This window comes from Cryptomeria japonica, chromosome 8, assembly GCF_030272615.1.
Source record: "Cryptomeria japonica chromosome 8, Sugi_1.0, whole genome shotgun sequence".
In the NCBI taxonomy this organism is placed as follows: Eukaryota; Viridiplantae; Streptophyta; class Pinopsida; order Cupressales; family Cupressaceae; genus Cryptomeria; species Cryptomeria japonica.
In genome coordinates, this window is record NC_081412.1 from 26,601,705 (window position 1) to 26,616,405 (window position 14,701).

The following is a 14,701-nucleotide window of genomic DNA, read 5'->3' on the forward strand; positions in this document are numbered from 1 at the left end:
GATACAAGGTATCATTTTATAAGGGAACTAATCAATGATGGTGAAGTTATTTTGGAGCATTGCAGGTCTGAAGAACAATATGCTGATATTTTTACAAAGGCATTGGCAAGAGATAGTTTTGTTCATCAAAGAGACAACTTGGGCATCATGGATGGCAGCAGTTGTGATTAAGGGGGAGTGTTGGAAAACTAATCCCAACTGCCTCATTTATTTCTGCCACTGTAAATCCTTATTTTTGGCCCCCCAACAAATTTTGCAAATATTCTCACATGTGTGAGATTTTATTCTCCAGCTAATATCATTTAATCAATATTTTGAAATTTGCAAGAGAGGACAGGTTTTGGTAAAAATGTAAATCTATATCTTCTTAGGCAAGACTTCCCAGCTAGCAAAATTAAAATGCATTTACTTTTCTCCTTGGTTGGATCATACGAAACTTCTAGAAATATCTTTGTTTTTTAATAGAAGTTTGGTTGTCATTTTGTAGTTAGTTTTATTGGAGATAATGAGAAGAAAAGAGTGCAGAGAAGAACAGCCACGCATTTTCTATAACAGCAACTGAAAGAGACATCTAGTGCTGTAGCAACAGCCAGTCAGACACAGGGGAGTTTAAACTGTTTTATTTTTTAGAACAAATTTGAAAGCAACAGCTTTGTAATTTTGTATTTGGTGTAGATCTTGTAAACATTAGTTTATGAATATAAATAGAAAAGGAATTTGGGCTGTAGACGTATAAAAATGACCACATTCCTAAATGAATATTTTATGTTCATTTTTCTATTTGATTAAATCCAATTTAATTAAATTATCCACATTCTTCTATTTTATTAAATAAATTATTCAATTTATTTAAATAAAATTCACTATACCATTTAATGAATAAATCATTTTATTCAATTAAATCCCCCTAGCCACTTTTAATTAAATTCAAATTTAGTTAAATAAGTTATCCCAAATTGAATAAATCTAATTTATTTAATTTCTCTAAATTGCAACCAAATTGAATGAAAGTTACTTTATTTCAGTTAAATCCTATTATCCCTCCATCCACTTGCAAAATCCCAAACCCCTTCTTAATCCCTTCTAGAATCTTCTAATCGCTTCTAATTAACCTAACCCTCCTCTAAATTTTGTCACATCCCTAAGCAAAGGGAAGTCACTTCTCAAAAACCTTAAAGTCTTTGATAACCATTGAAGGTTTTCAACCTTCAACCACTAAAACCCTTAAAGTCTTTGAAAACCACTAAAGGCTTCCAATCTTCAACCACTTAATCCCCAAAGTCTCCAATAACCATTAATGGTTAATTCAAACCTTCCCACATGGTTAAAACATTTGTTTTGACTCAACCTCTATCCAACCCAAGGGTCTCATCAGGCCATTAATGCTTTGACCATGATTATCTCTTAATCATTTGCACAAAGGTTTATCCTTGGATTAACTCTTAATCCAGTGGGTAAACCTAATCTAGACTTGACCCTTAGCCCTTAGATAACCATGAGGTCTTCTCAGGCCTTTAATGCCTCCAACCTCTTCTCTCAACCCAATCCTATGTTGACACTTGTCACCATTTCATTGGTATAAATTGTGCACATGGATCCCCAACTTTCAAACCTGGCCCTTGATTAAACCTTTCAATCTTGACCATCCATTGCCCTGTTTGTGCTATAAATAGAGCTCTCATTCCTCCATTCAAAAACAATCATCTTTCAAATTTGAAGCATCACACTTATGCTCAAATTGTTTCAAGCTTTCATATCATTTTATGCTCATCATTTAGCCTCTCTTTAGATCAGAATTAATCATGAATATGCATGCTAGAGTAATTTATTTATCATCTTAAGTTCAATCATAGAAGAAATATAGTATGCTAGGATAGTATTCATACTAATATCGTCATCTTATCATTTAGTTTATTGCATTTTAGCATCATACATAGCTTACAATACATCTCATACTAAAATCAATCAAAAGCATCTCTCGTTCTCATATTTGCCATCCCTAAACCATTTTGCTCAGTAATCTGAGAGCAAAAACGTTGGTTTGAGGGACATTGTGAGATAGAGAACCATGGGACCCTCCTTGGGAAGCTGAGTAACACTACGTTACTCCATAGCTTGCATCAAGAAGTCTTGTGTGTGTGTGTGGACTAGTATTTACAATATTTTCACATATTCAGTTTTATTGACCCACTTTTCCCGCATACATCTCTGGCGCCCACCGTGGGGCGCGAACCCCAATAACACATCATTTTTTTAATTTTGAGGACTTTTGCAGGTACGCGGGAAACCAGAACTAGCGCGTCGAAAAGACATTTTAGCGCATCCGCCCAACAGTTTAGCTCTTCTAGCCTACTGTTTAGCGTGTGTGCTTTCTGTCTTAGCGCGTGAACCTTGTTCCTCAGCGCATAACACTATTTGACAAATTTTCCTGTAGGTGTCGACGCCGGCGAAACACAGATTAGCGCATCTACCTAACAGATTAGCGCATCCACTTAACCTTTTAGCGCTTGTAAAACATATTACAGCGCGTTGAAACTAACAGTTAGCGCATAAGATTCAAATTTTTCCTGCATAACGGATCGCGGGAAACATAAAAAACACAGATTAGCGCGTACAACAGACAGAGTAGCGCAACAGGCCAACAGAATAGCACATGGAAAAGAAACTGTAGCGCATCCGCTGAGTATTGTAGCACGTACAGTTTGTTCTGTAGCGCATCACAAAACAAAACAAACAAGAAGATTTTTGTAACCAAATTCAAAATTTTAGACTTGTGGAAGTCCCCCGAAACAAACTAACCATCTTTTCGTTCTGTCTATTTGCAGGGTTTTTAACAGTTTCTTGCAGGAAACGCGAGGAAGTTTACTTTTACAGCAAAAACGTTTTTTTTCTTTTGTTGACCTCCAAAAAAAAAAAAAAAAAAAAAATCGAATTTGCTTTGTTGACGATCTATTTTCCATAGATTAGATAATTATTGCTATGAAGGATTGAAAAGAACATCATGCTTGTTGGAGCAACATCTCCAAATAGAAATTAGCAAATTATTGTCTTGGAGGTTAAAAAGAACAAACTTATCTGCCTTGTCTCGAAAGTGGAAGGTATATGCTCTCCCCTTAATTGGGTGATCAAAAAGCCAAACCACTCTTATGCTTTCAGTACTTCAAGCAGTTAAAATCTTTAGCAGACCTGCCTTCCCGAGGAGTTGCAATCAACTCTTAAAGTCGTTTATGGCCGGTGTGAAGGGAATGACTTTGACGCCAAGAATTCCAACCCACTATAATCAAATGTGGAAAATGACAAAAGTCCTTTTCAACGGTTGCGCGCAGTGATTAGCCTTCCCCCAGTATCCTCGAGATACGTAAAGCCTTTGTTCTAAAGGTTGGGAAGCCTCTTGAGGGAGTTTATCACTGACAGCCGAACGGGAAGCCTGATTAAGAACCTTAGCATTAGAAACTTTGAGCTGAGTCAGTATCCAAACATTTGTAACATCATAGTGCAAGGGTGGGGAAGAATCCGCCCCCAAGATTACTCACCATATATCTCCCAAGATAACTGCTCAACTGTGAAGCAATTCACTTTGGGTTAACTTCTGACAAAAGGCAAAAAAACGGGCGCCCTCTAGAGGGTGACACGGCTATTTGAGCTGACGGAGTATCAAGACTAGTGGGCTATGATGTTACTTATGACCCTTGAATAAAGAGTCTTTCTGAAGTGTTTATCTTGTATCCAATCTGTTAAAACATTGAGGATTTGAACACATCCTCGACAGAACATACACTTTATGTTAGATTAAGTGAAATGATTGTACTTTGTGTGCCGTGCTTACATTTTGTATTTCAGAAAATCATCCATCACACTTAAAAATTCTCTCAACAAAAATCAAAATCCTCACAAAAACACCAAAAAGGAAAAATCAGGGCAGTTTAGCGCGTAAGAGCAACATCTTAGCACGTAAAACAGTTATTTTAGCGCATCCACAGAACAAAATAGCGCGTACAACAAAGACAGTAGCGTTTCAACTGCAAAGCAAAACAGAGAGCAATCTTTTAGCGCGTGCAAAACATACTCTAGCGCGTCTCAGGAAAATATTAGCGCGTAGGTATCCAAAGTTAGCGCATTAACAGAAACAGATAGCGCTTAGAAGGCACAGTGTAGCGCGTCGTTTTCCCAAAAAACTTCACAGCAAATTTCAAACAGCCTGTTTTAGCGCGTGAAACAATCAGCTTAGTGCGTAGAAATCCTATTTTAGCGCATTAGCCAAAGCAGTCAGCGCGTGTGAAGCCCAGTCTAGCGCGTACATCTTTCACAGTCACAAAACAAAATTTTCCAGAAATCAATCTGTTAGCGCGTAACCGAGGGCAGATTAGCGCGTGTGGAAATCATTTTAGCGCATCAGAAAAATTCAGTAGCGCATTAAACATCTGTTTTAGCGCGTGAAAAAAGGAAAAAAAAAACAGAGAGTTGGAAAAACCGAAAATTTTGAAAATTTCAAAAATATTTTAAAAATAGTTTTTCATCAAAACACATCTTTTATCAAACCAGAGTGACAAAAACAAGTCATTAAAACTATTTCTCAAAGTCAAATTTGTGTCAAGCAAAATTGTCAGCATCCGAAAACGAATCGAGCAATATAGGACGTTTTTCCTATCATAATCCGGAACATTTTCATCATTAAGTATCAATCAAATCCTTGAAACATCTTACGGATTTTATCTCCAAAAAAAACACTTGTCTAAAAATTTCCAAATTGTCAAATCCAGTTTCCAAATAGGGAAACTTTTATCCATATCATTTGACACGCTTTATCGTGAAGGGATATCTAAACCTTCATTCTGATAAAGTAAGATTTGAAATTTTCAAAAACAAGAATCAATTAAATCCAAACAAATAAAAGGAAATCATTGATCACATGACTAATCCCATTATTCAGAGAAGAAAGAACCTCTATCGTAACATCACGTTGAAGAAACAACAACCTAGCTTTTCCAAATTCATCAAAGCGAAACAAGTTTTTATACATCAATCGTCAACTCTTCAAATCTCATCGGGTATTTCTTCATCACATCAAACGTTATATCCAAAACAAATCCAGTGAATTTGACAAAGAACCCCTGAAAACAAGAGCATACTGTCAAAAGTCTGCTTTTAATCAAAAGATAAACCGCGGAGGAAAGATCAATCCAGCATTCCTACCCGACGAGTGCATCACATATAACACATCTCGACCAGAACCACCAACGCCAGACCAAAACATCAACGAGGACTTTGTACCTTTCGTCATTGAAAGCTTCTATTGAAATGCCTATCACTCGCTCTTAACGAAACAAACAAAGCGAGACACCCGCAGAATCAAGTATGAATCGCAGATTATCAAATCCTTTTGAAATTCCACCCGTAGAAGAACCTGAAATTACTGACGCACTTCTCCGGGAATGTCAAGAAAATCCTTCCTTCCAAAAACTTGTCGAAAAGCTCATGGAAAATGACAAAGAAAAATATCTACTCATGCTTACAAGCAAAGGCGTCAAACTTCCTGAAGATTTCAACGCAAATGTCTTTCAAACTGGGTCTCAACAATATACATATCAAGAATGACAACGAGAAGAAGAAACTCGCATACCTGAACAACATATTCCAAAGCAACATATACCAGAAATGTGAGTACCCGCGTTCGAAACCCCAGAACAACACATACCATTTACTACACCTTTTCAGTTAAGAACAAATACGAGGGAAGAACTCTTCCCTCGGCAAGATAATGCGCCCTTGGTTGCTCTTACTCAACAAATGCAAATGTTGCAAAGACAAATGCACGATATGCAACAAGGGACAACAGTGCGGTACTCTATAAATGAAATCTGTCCTTATCCATTTGACCGAAGCTTAAACATGATACCTTTTCCTCCAAACTCAGACATTCCCAAATTTGATAAATATGATGGGAAAGGTGATCCTCGGGATCATGTTCGGGAATTTTGCACCATGAGTCTTGAATTTGCTCATGATGACACCTATCTAATGAGGTTGTTCCCAAGAAGCCTGGGAGGACAAACAATGGAATGGTTATCCAAGATTACACCACCTATTAGATCATTTGACGAATTGGTTAACAAATTTATCACCCATTATTCTTACAACATCCAACATGCCATAACCATGCTAGATATTTGCAACACCAAACAAAAGAACAATGAAACATTCATGTTATTCCTTCAACGTTGGCAACGCATGGTATCAAGATATCCTCGAGATATTCCTGAAAAAGAGAAAATGGAAATCTTCATTGATAACTTGAATGGTGAAATGAGTTATAGACTCAAACTCCAATGCATCCCATCCTTTCACAAATTGATTGAAAATGGCATCCAAGTAGAGGAAGCTTGTGTCAAAAGGGGAACACTCAAGTTCTACAAAGAAGGCACAAACTCATCAAACTACAATAACCAAAACAACACCAATCTAGACAAAACTCGATTTTGGACATGAAACAAAAACAAGGGCAACAATGAATCATATGATCCCAAATCTAAACAGCCAGTGCTTGCCTTATCAGGAAATACTCAAAATACTCAAAATCCTAAAAATGCTACTCCTAGTGCTAACACATATGCACCAAACAATGCTCAAGGACAACTCAATACCAATAACGCTAACGATAATCAAAACAAAAACCTGAATCCAGAGCCTAACAACAATTCACGCACCAACACCCACAATTTCCAGAAACGTATCTTCACACCATTGGGCCAATCATTAGAGTCCGCATTCAGAGAACTATTGGCAAACAAGATTCTTTCTTTGCCTCCAATCAACAATTATGAACCCCCAATCAAACCACCTTGGTGAAATGATTCACACTAGTGTGATTTTCATCGCAACAAAGGTCATAAAACAAACGAGTGCATGAGATTGAAACACATAATCCAAGACATGATTGATCGAGGTGACTTAACGGTGGACGGTCTCAAAACAAATCATGATCACAAAGCCTTCAAAGATCCTCTCCCAAATTACAACAAAGATGGAGCATCAACTTCAAATGATACACGCGGAGCTCGTATTAATCACATCTACAACAACACAATCAATCACATATCAGCCGAAGACCATCAAATCAATGTTATAACTATTCGAGATAAACGTGATCATGAATCTGTCAATGTAACAACTCGGACTCAGAAATATGTCTTGAAGGGACACACTGCACCTCCAACTACCACACCAAAGATCCAATACGACTTGGTTAACCAATTACGCAAGACTCCGGCTCAGATATCTATCTTGGAATTGTTGAAACTATCTCCAAAACACAAAGACATATTGGAGCAAGCACTATTAGAAACAAATGTACCTCAAAATCTGGATACAGACAGATTCCAAGCTATGGTTGCCCACATGACAGAATCTCATAACCTCACCTTCTCAGAGCATGATAATACTTCATTGAGTCATCCGCATAATACTCCTCTACATATTGAAGTCATTGTTTGCAAACACCGTGTCAAAAGAGTCTTAATAGATGGAGGAGCCGGACTTAATATATGTACTTTAAAGCTTATCCGTGCACTAGGCTTCTCAGAAGAATCTATTGATCCTTGTAAAAAGATTACCATAAAAGCATATGATGATGAGGAAAGGTCCTCTAAAGGAACAGTGATATTGCCTATTCAAGTAGGACCAGTGCAAAAAGATACTATATGTCAAGTTTTAGATATTGATCTCACCTACAATATCTTATTAGGCCGACCCTGGATACATGAAATGCAAGCAGTACCTTCTACATACCACCAGTGTGTCAAGTTTCCTTATGATGGACAGGAAATCTCCATGTCAGCTGATCACAATCCATTTCAACATTGCAATGCAATGGGGGCAGCCCAAGACAGTTTGGTTCCTTATAACAGAGAAAAGCAACGGTCTTCAACATCTGATCCACCAACAGCAAAATCCAACTCCTTATGGGGAGACTTCAAACAGAAAATGCAAATCAAAGACCAAGGCATGGGCGAATACTCTATGGAGCCTTTATGTTTGACCAGATTGCCAACGTCACCTAGATCGCATGGTTTACCTACTGTATCAACACATCTGGCAACTCAACCCATAACTAAATTTGATGGTACCTTCATCCAATTAGGGACTCTAGCACATGAATCAGAAGATAAGGATGTTCTTAACTGGCTATACAAAGATGAAGAAGAAGCTAATAGAGTGGCCGCTCTAGACATTGTGCTACCAACACACATGTATGGAAAAGGCTACTTGATCATGAAACAAATGGGATATGACGGTAAAGGACCTATTGGGAAACGCCAAGAAGGAGTCACTGAACCTATAGATCTTCCTTCACAACCTAATAGAAATAAAGTAGGATTAGGTTCTAAATTCACTTTCCTATTGAAAAGGCCACCACACACAAATGCAAAACCTCAATGGAAGGAAAAGAAGAAATACAAGGAAGAATCCTGGCAGGAAGCTCTCTTTGAATCAGCAGAAACAATTCGTAAGGCACGAGAACGTCAAGATCAGAAGTTACATCAGGAAAAACTTCTAAGTCATAAGAAGGCCCTATCTGCAGCAGTAGCTCATATTCAAACACCAATATCTCAAGAACAAATCAGGACATCTTCAAATACTGTTATTACTCCCCGAAGAAGCACAGTCTATGAACAAATCCAGCAAGTAGAAGATGGATCCGATACAGAATCAACACAAAATATCAAAATAGTATCCATCATCAAAGATTTGTTTTCACCGTACAACACCCCTGTTTACAGCACAGATAGAATCTGGGATGATGCCTATGAAACAGATTCCAATGAATATGAATGGGGTACCTACTCCAATGCTACTACTGATATCCTGGATGATACTGATTCTATATCCCTTTCTCAGGAAGAACATAACGCAGAGGATAGACCTCTTGAATTTGGACCACAACATATCTATGACGCTCCGAAAAGTGAACAGAAACATTATGAACAAATCTATGTGGAAGATGATACCATCGAGGACCTCGACGCAATCCTAAATTTCTTTAAACCAAAAACCCAACACGATGAAAACTCTATCCTAACACTTACAGTAGCCAAACTTGATCCACCCAACGATTCTTTACCACTTGTCTTTCCTGACCTAATCGACTGGGACGAACCTGAAACAAGTGATATACCTATTTTCCCAGATGATGCATCTATTGTCCATTACCTATGTACCGTAAATCCGGAAACAGGCTCTACCAGTGAACGGAATAATGATATCTATCAATCAGGGAATGCCAAGTCTCTCAGTCGCAAAAATAAATCAAATAATGAATCTAATGCTGAAAACCAGTCAATGGCAGCTATAGATCACAAAAAAGTAAAAATAAAGGACGCATCTGAGGGTGAAAACCTTTTTAAGGCACCTAACGATGGGAGACTTGACACTCTTCCTGAGCATTTTCATGAGCAATCACCCATATTGATTGAGCCCACTCAATCAATCAACATTGGTACCATAGAAGCAGCCAGACACATTCACCTTGCAGAATCTTTGACAGAGGAGGAAAGATCGGCATTCATCATCTTCTTTAAAGGACAGCAAATTAACTTTGCCTGGTCATATGCTGACATGCTCGGAGTAGATCCACACCTAATCATGCATCACTTGTCCATCTCTGCAGGAGTCAAGCCAGTCAAGCAAAAGCTACGAAAGATGAATCCGCAGGTCGCACTTATGGTCAAAACGGAATTAAAGAAATTATTAGATGTCGGATTCATCCGACCTATTGACTATGCAGAATGGATTTCTAACATTGTTCCAGTATCAAAACTAGATGGTAGTATCAGAATATGTACTGACTTCAGAGATGTCAATAAAGCTTGCCCAAAGGATGACTTTCCTCTGCCAAGTATTGATATAATTGTAGATCTCACAGCAGGCCATGCAATGCTCTCCTTAATGGACGGTTTCTCAGGCTATAATCAAATCAAAATAGCTCCTGAAGATCAAGACAAAACAGCATTCACCTGTCCTTGGGGGACGTACTGTTGGAATGTCATGCCTTTTGGCTTAAAGAATGCAGGGGCCACTTATCAAAGAGCAATGACAACCATATTCCATGATATGATGCACACATTTATGGAAGACTATGTAGATGATTTACTAGCAAAATCTTTCAAAAGAGCTGAACATCTTGGCATCCTAACAAAGATCTTTGATCGGTTGCAAAAATTCCAAGTCCGACTCAACCCTAAGAAGTGTGTCTTCGGGGTTACATCAGGCAAGCTACTAGGTTATATCGTCTCAGCTAAAGGTATTGAAGTTGATCCAGCAAAGGTACAAGCCATCATGGATATGCCACCACCAAAGAATATCAGTCAACTTTGATCTCTCCAAGGACGGCTTCAATCAATTAGGCGATTCAGTGCTCAGCTAGCAGATAAAAGTCTACCATTTAACCATTTGCTACACAAAAATGTACCCTTCAAATGGGAGGCTAAGTGTGAAGAATCTTTTTACCAAATTAAACAGTATCTGATGAATCCACCAGTTCTAGTACCACCAGTTGCTAGAAAGCCACTTATTCTATATATCTCAACAACAGATATTTCACTGGGGGCACTATTGGCACAAGAAGACCAACAAGGAAAGGAACATGCCATATACTACATCAGTAGAACATTGAATGGCTATGAGCTTAACTATACATTTATTGAAAAGGCTTGCCTAACAGTAGTCTTTGCATCTCAGAAATTCCGACATTACATGCTAGCACACACCATAAAGCTAGTTGCAAAAATTGATCCTCTCAAATATCTACTCAGCAAAGCCACTCTTACAGGCCGATTGGCTAAATGGGTCATGATTCTCAGTGAATTCGACATCCAATACACAGAAAGACGAGCCATCAAAGGACAAGCAATTGCAGATCAATTGGCTGAAGCACCGCTACCAGGCAAACAAACCATGGAGGTTGAATTTCCAGACAGGGATGTACTCGCTCTTTCTACTAAACAATGGACCCTATACTTTGACGGATCCTATACTCAACATGGTTCAGGTGTCGGCATTCTGTTCATCACTTCTGAAGGACACACTATGCCAAAATCATACAGACTTATGTTTCCATGCACAAATAATGTGGCTGAATATGAAGCACTGGTCATCGGCATCAAAATGGCTGTCAAATGGAAAATCACAGAGTTAAAAGTCTATGGAGACTCACAACTGGTCATTAATCAAATTAATAACAACTATCAGACAAAGGACGACAAGCTACTACCTTACAAACGAATGGTGGATGACTTCAAACAGTATTTTGTGCACATCACCTTTGAGAAAATACCAAGGTTGAACAACAAAGCAGCCAATGCAATGGCTACAATCGCTTCGCTACTACAAATTCCTGAGCAACAGAGTCGTTACGAGTTTCTGGTAGAGCAACTGTTCTCCCCCGCCTATGACCACTCTGAATCCCATGTTATCTATGCCTTGACTAGTTCCGATTCTCCACTATATGGACCGATATACGACTATCTCAAGCATAATATCTTACCCATTGACCAATCCGGTAACCAAAAACATAACTTTATTCGACAAGCTGCCCGTTACACCCTTACCGCTGATACTCTATATCGTCGAGGTCTCGATGGTACTCTTCTTCGTTGCCTTGATCGTAATGATTCCGATTCCGCTTTACACGAGCTTCACGAAGGTATTTGTGGCACACATTCAAGTGGCACTACTCTTGCTAAAAAGATTCTACGGATGGGATACTACTAGCCTACAATGGAGAAAGATTCATATCACTTTGCCAAGAAATGTCCTAAATGCCAGATCCATGGCAATCTGATACATGCACCAGCATAGGAACTGCAGCCCTTTACAACATCATGGCCCTTTTGTCAGTGGGGATTGGACCTGGTAGGCAAAATACATCCTTCATCTTCAAATGGACACAAGTTCATTATAACTGCAACAGAATACTTTACCAAATGGATTGAAGCAGTTCCCATGACCACAGTGACTGGGAAACAAATTGCCTCTTTTATCCTAAATTATATGATCTGCAGATATGGTATTCCAAGTTCAATCGTCACAGATAATGGACGACCTTTCAAAAACCAAGATGTACAGGAACTATGTGAAAAATTCAAAATCCAACATCGGTTTTCTACACCATACTATCCACAAGGAAATGGTCAAGCAGAAGCATCTAACAAAACAATCCTAAAAATCCTCAAGAAAATAGTGAATGATGCAGGCAAAGATTGGCACGTACAACTCAATCCAGCACTTTGGGCCTATAGGACCAGCATTCGCACACCTATAGGGGCAACACCATATTCATTGGTATATGGATCAGAGACTATTTTACCCTTGAAGGTAGAAATTCCATCTCTTAGAGTCTCTTTGAAAGGTTTGATCCCAGGTGAGGAGTATCGAGTTAACCGACTGCAAGAACTGGAACTATTAGATGAAAGACGCCAACATGCTTATACTCATCTCAAAGCATATCAGCAACGCATGTGCAGGAGCTACAATCATAAGGTCATTCCTCGTAACTTCAAGGTTGGTGATCTAGTCCTAAAAGAAAATCCAAGAAACCAGCAAGATAGAGAAAAGAAAGGGAAATTTGAACCTAACTGGTTGGGTCCCTATGTCATCATTTCAGTCTATGGATCAGGTGCCTATCAGCTAACAAATTCTGAAGGAGATGTGCTCGATGATCCAACTAACAACATTCATCTGAAGAAGTACTATACTTAAGGTAGCCTAGTGCACGGAAAAAGCCAAAAACAAACAAAAAAATCAAAAAAATCTAGAAAAAGCAAAAATACAATGTACAATAAAAACAAATGGTGAAAACCTGGTAAATAGGCGCCCTTGTGAAAGACCGGCTCCTTTATCTATATCCATGCCATTTTATCCGTCAAAACACTCTCGGCCATCGCCCGACACTTAGCATATATCTATCCATGACATACTTAGCGTAGTTACTATCCTGAGTTATTCATCTACCACATTCCACCATGGCTTGGAAATCACTGTACATAATCATATCCAGAAGAACACTCATCTAGGGGCATTAAACTGTTCAAACACTTGCAAACATTCAAGATATTCCAACTATTGCAAAACTCAGACACAGGACATCCAACAAACACAACTACGCTTCATCACAAACAACCAAAACACAAACAATACACAAAAATCTCAAGGATGGATGATTTTCTGAAGTACTCAATGTTGCATTATCACATTAAAGTCTTGATTATTTTGCATTTTGAACTTTTTAAATAAATTGGAATCTTCTCCTTATCTCATCAAAAGCTTCAAAAGCCAGAGATCATAAGGAACTTCCAAAATTTTCTTAGTCTTCTGTTTGGGAGGCGATCACTTGTACTGTGTGAATATTTGCCTCGAGACGTGATCCATATCATTGAAGGCCTGATTCCAGTTCACGCATATAAATGATTTAATCTTGTATGTTTACGCAATACGCACTCAGGTCGTCCTGGTTCAATTATACCTTGACGCTTGTGCTATCTTGCAAAATTAACTATCATGTAAATTTTACTCAGGTCATTATGGTTTAATTATACCATTATGCTTGTATAAATTTTCAACATATCCAAAAATCAATAAATGCTCCATGATGATATTTACAAAGAAAGCAAATAAATGGTTATATCGGATGGCAAATACAGAATGAGAGATACTCCAAAAAATAATTAGTTGCATATCATTTTACATGTAGTTGCATATCATTTTACATGTAGTTGCATATCATTTTACCATTAGTTGCATATCATTTTATAAATTAGTCGCACATCATATCATTTTTACATCATTTTACATATAGCAGCTTATTAAATCATACATCTCATTTTCAAGATACATCTCACAGCATATAAAAACATACATCCTGCATCACACATTGCATCATATATGAAAACATTACATCATCATATAAAAGGAAGTGGTACACATAAAAATTCATCCATAAAACACATCACATCGATAAAAAATGGTGCTCTGTATATATATCTCTCAAAAAATGATCAAAATCTACAAAATGTGTCAAAACTGTGTCCAGTACAAAGAATACACTGCTCAAAATACAATAGAGACTATGTCTCTCAAGTGTGACTATCCCCTGATGGAGATGGTCTAGCTCTGGATGCACCTGCCCCTGGATCTCCAGGAGGATCCTGCCTAGCTCCAGATACACTCGCCCCTGGATCTGCAGGAGGGTCCTGTCTCGCTGGCCCTCTCACTCCTCGGCTCTCAGATCGTGTCCCAACAGTTCGAGATCGATTCGATCTCGACTATGCAAAACTCGCTACAAGTCGCTCTCTAGGTATTGCATCCTCATAATGCCGCCTATAATACTCGACCTCCTGTACTCTCCATGTCAGCTCTCTCAGGGTGTCTCTCAATGGACCACCCGCCGCTGCTCTCTGTACACTCGCCAAGGCCTCCTCCGCTTGACCCCGCCGCTCTATCTCCGTATCTCTCTCAAACGGTCAACTACGAAATCTGCCGCTGATAGGTCAAAATCTGTGCCTGCAGCTGCTGCACAGTAATCTGTAGGGTCCAAATCTGTGCGTCCTCTACATGACCCGACACTCGAACCCGCAATGGTCCCTGTGCTGGAGGAACCCCTCCCACTTGCCCTGTCCTCGGTACTGGAGGTGGGAGTATATCTATCCTC

At 38.7% G+C, this 14,701-nt stretch overlaps 1 protein-coding gene across 1 annotated transcript in view; it reads right to left on the minus strand.

Annotated features, from left to right (window-relative positions):
* Positions 1–14,701, minus strand: part of LOC131078537 (LRR receptor-like serine/threonine-protein kinase FLS2) — a 59,335-nt gene that overhangs the window by 33,286 nt on the left and 11,348 nt on the right. The gene's annotated exons all lie outside the window — the stretch shown is intronic.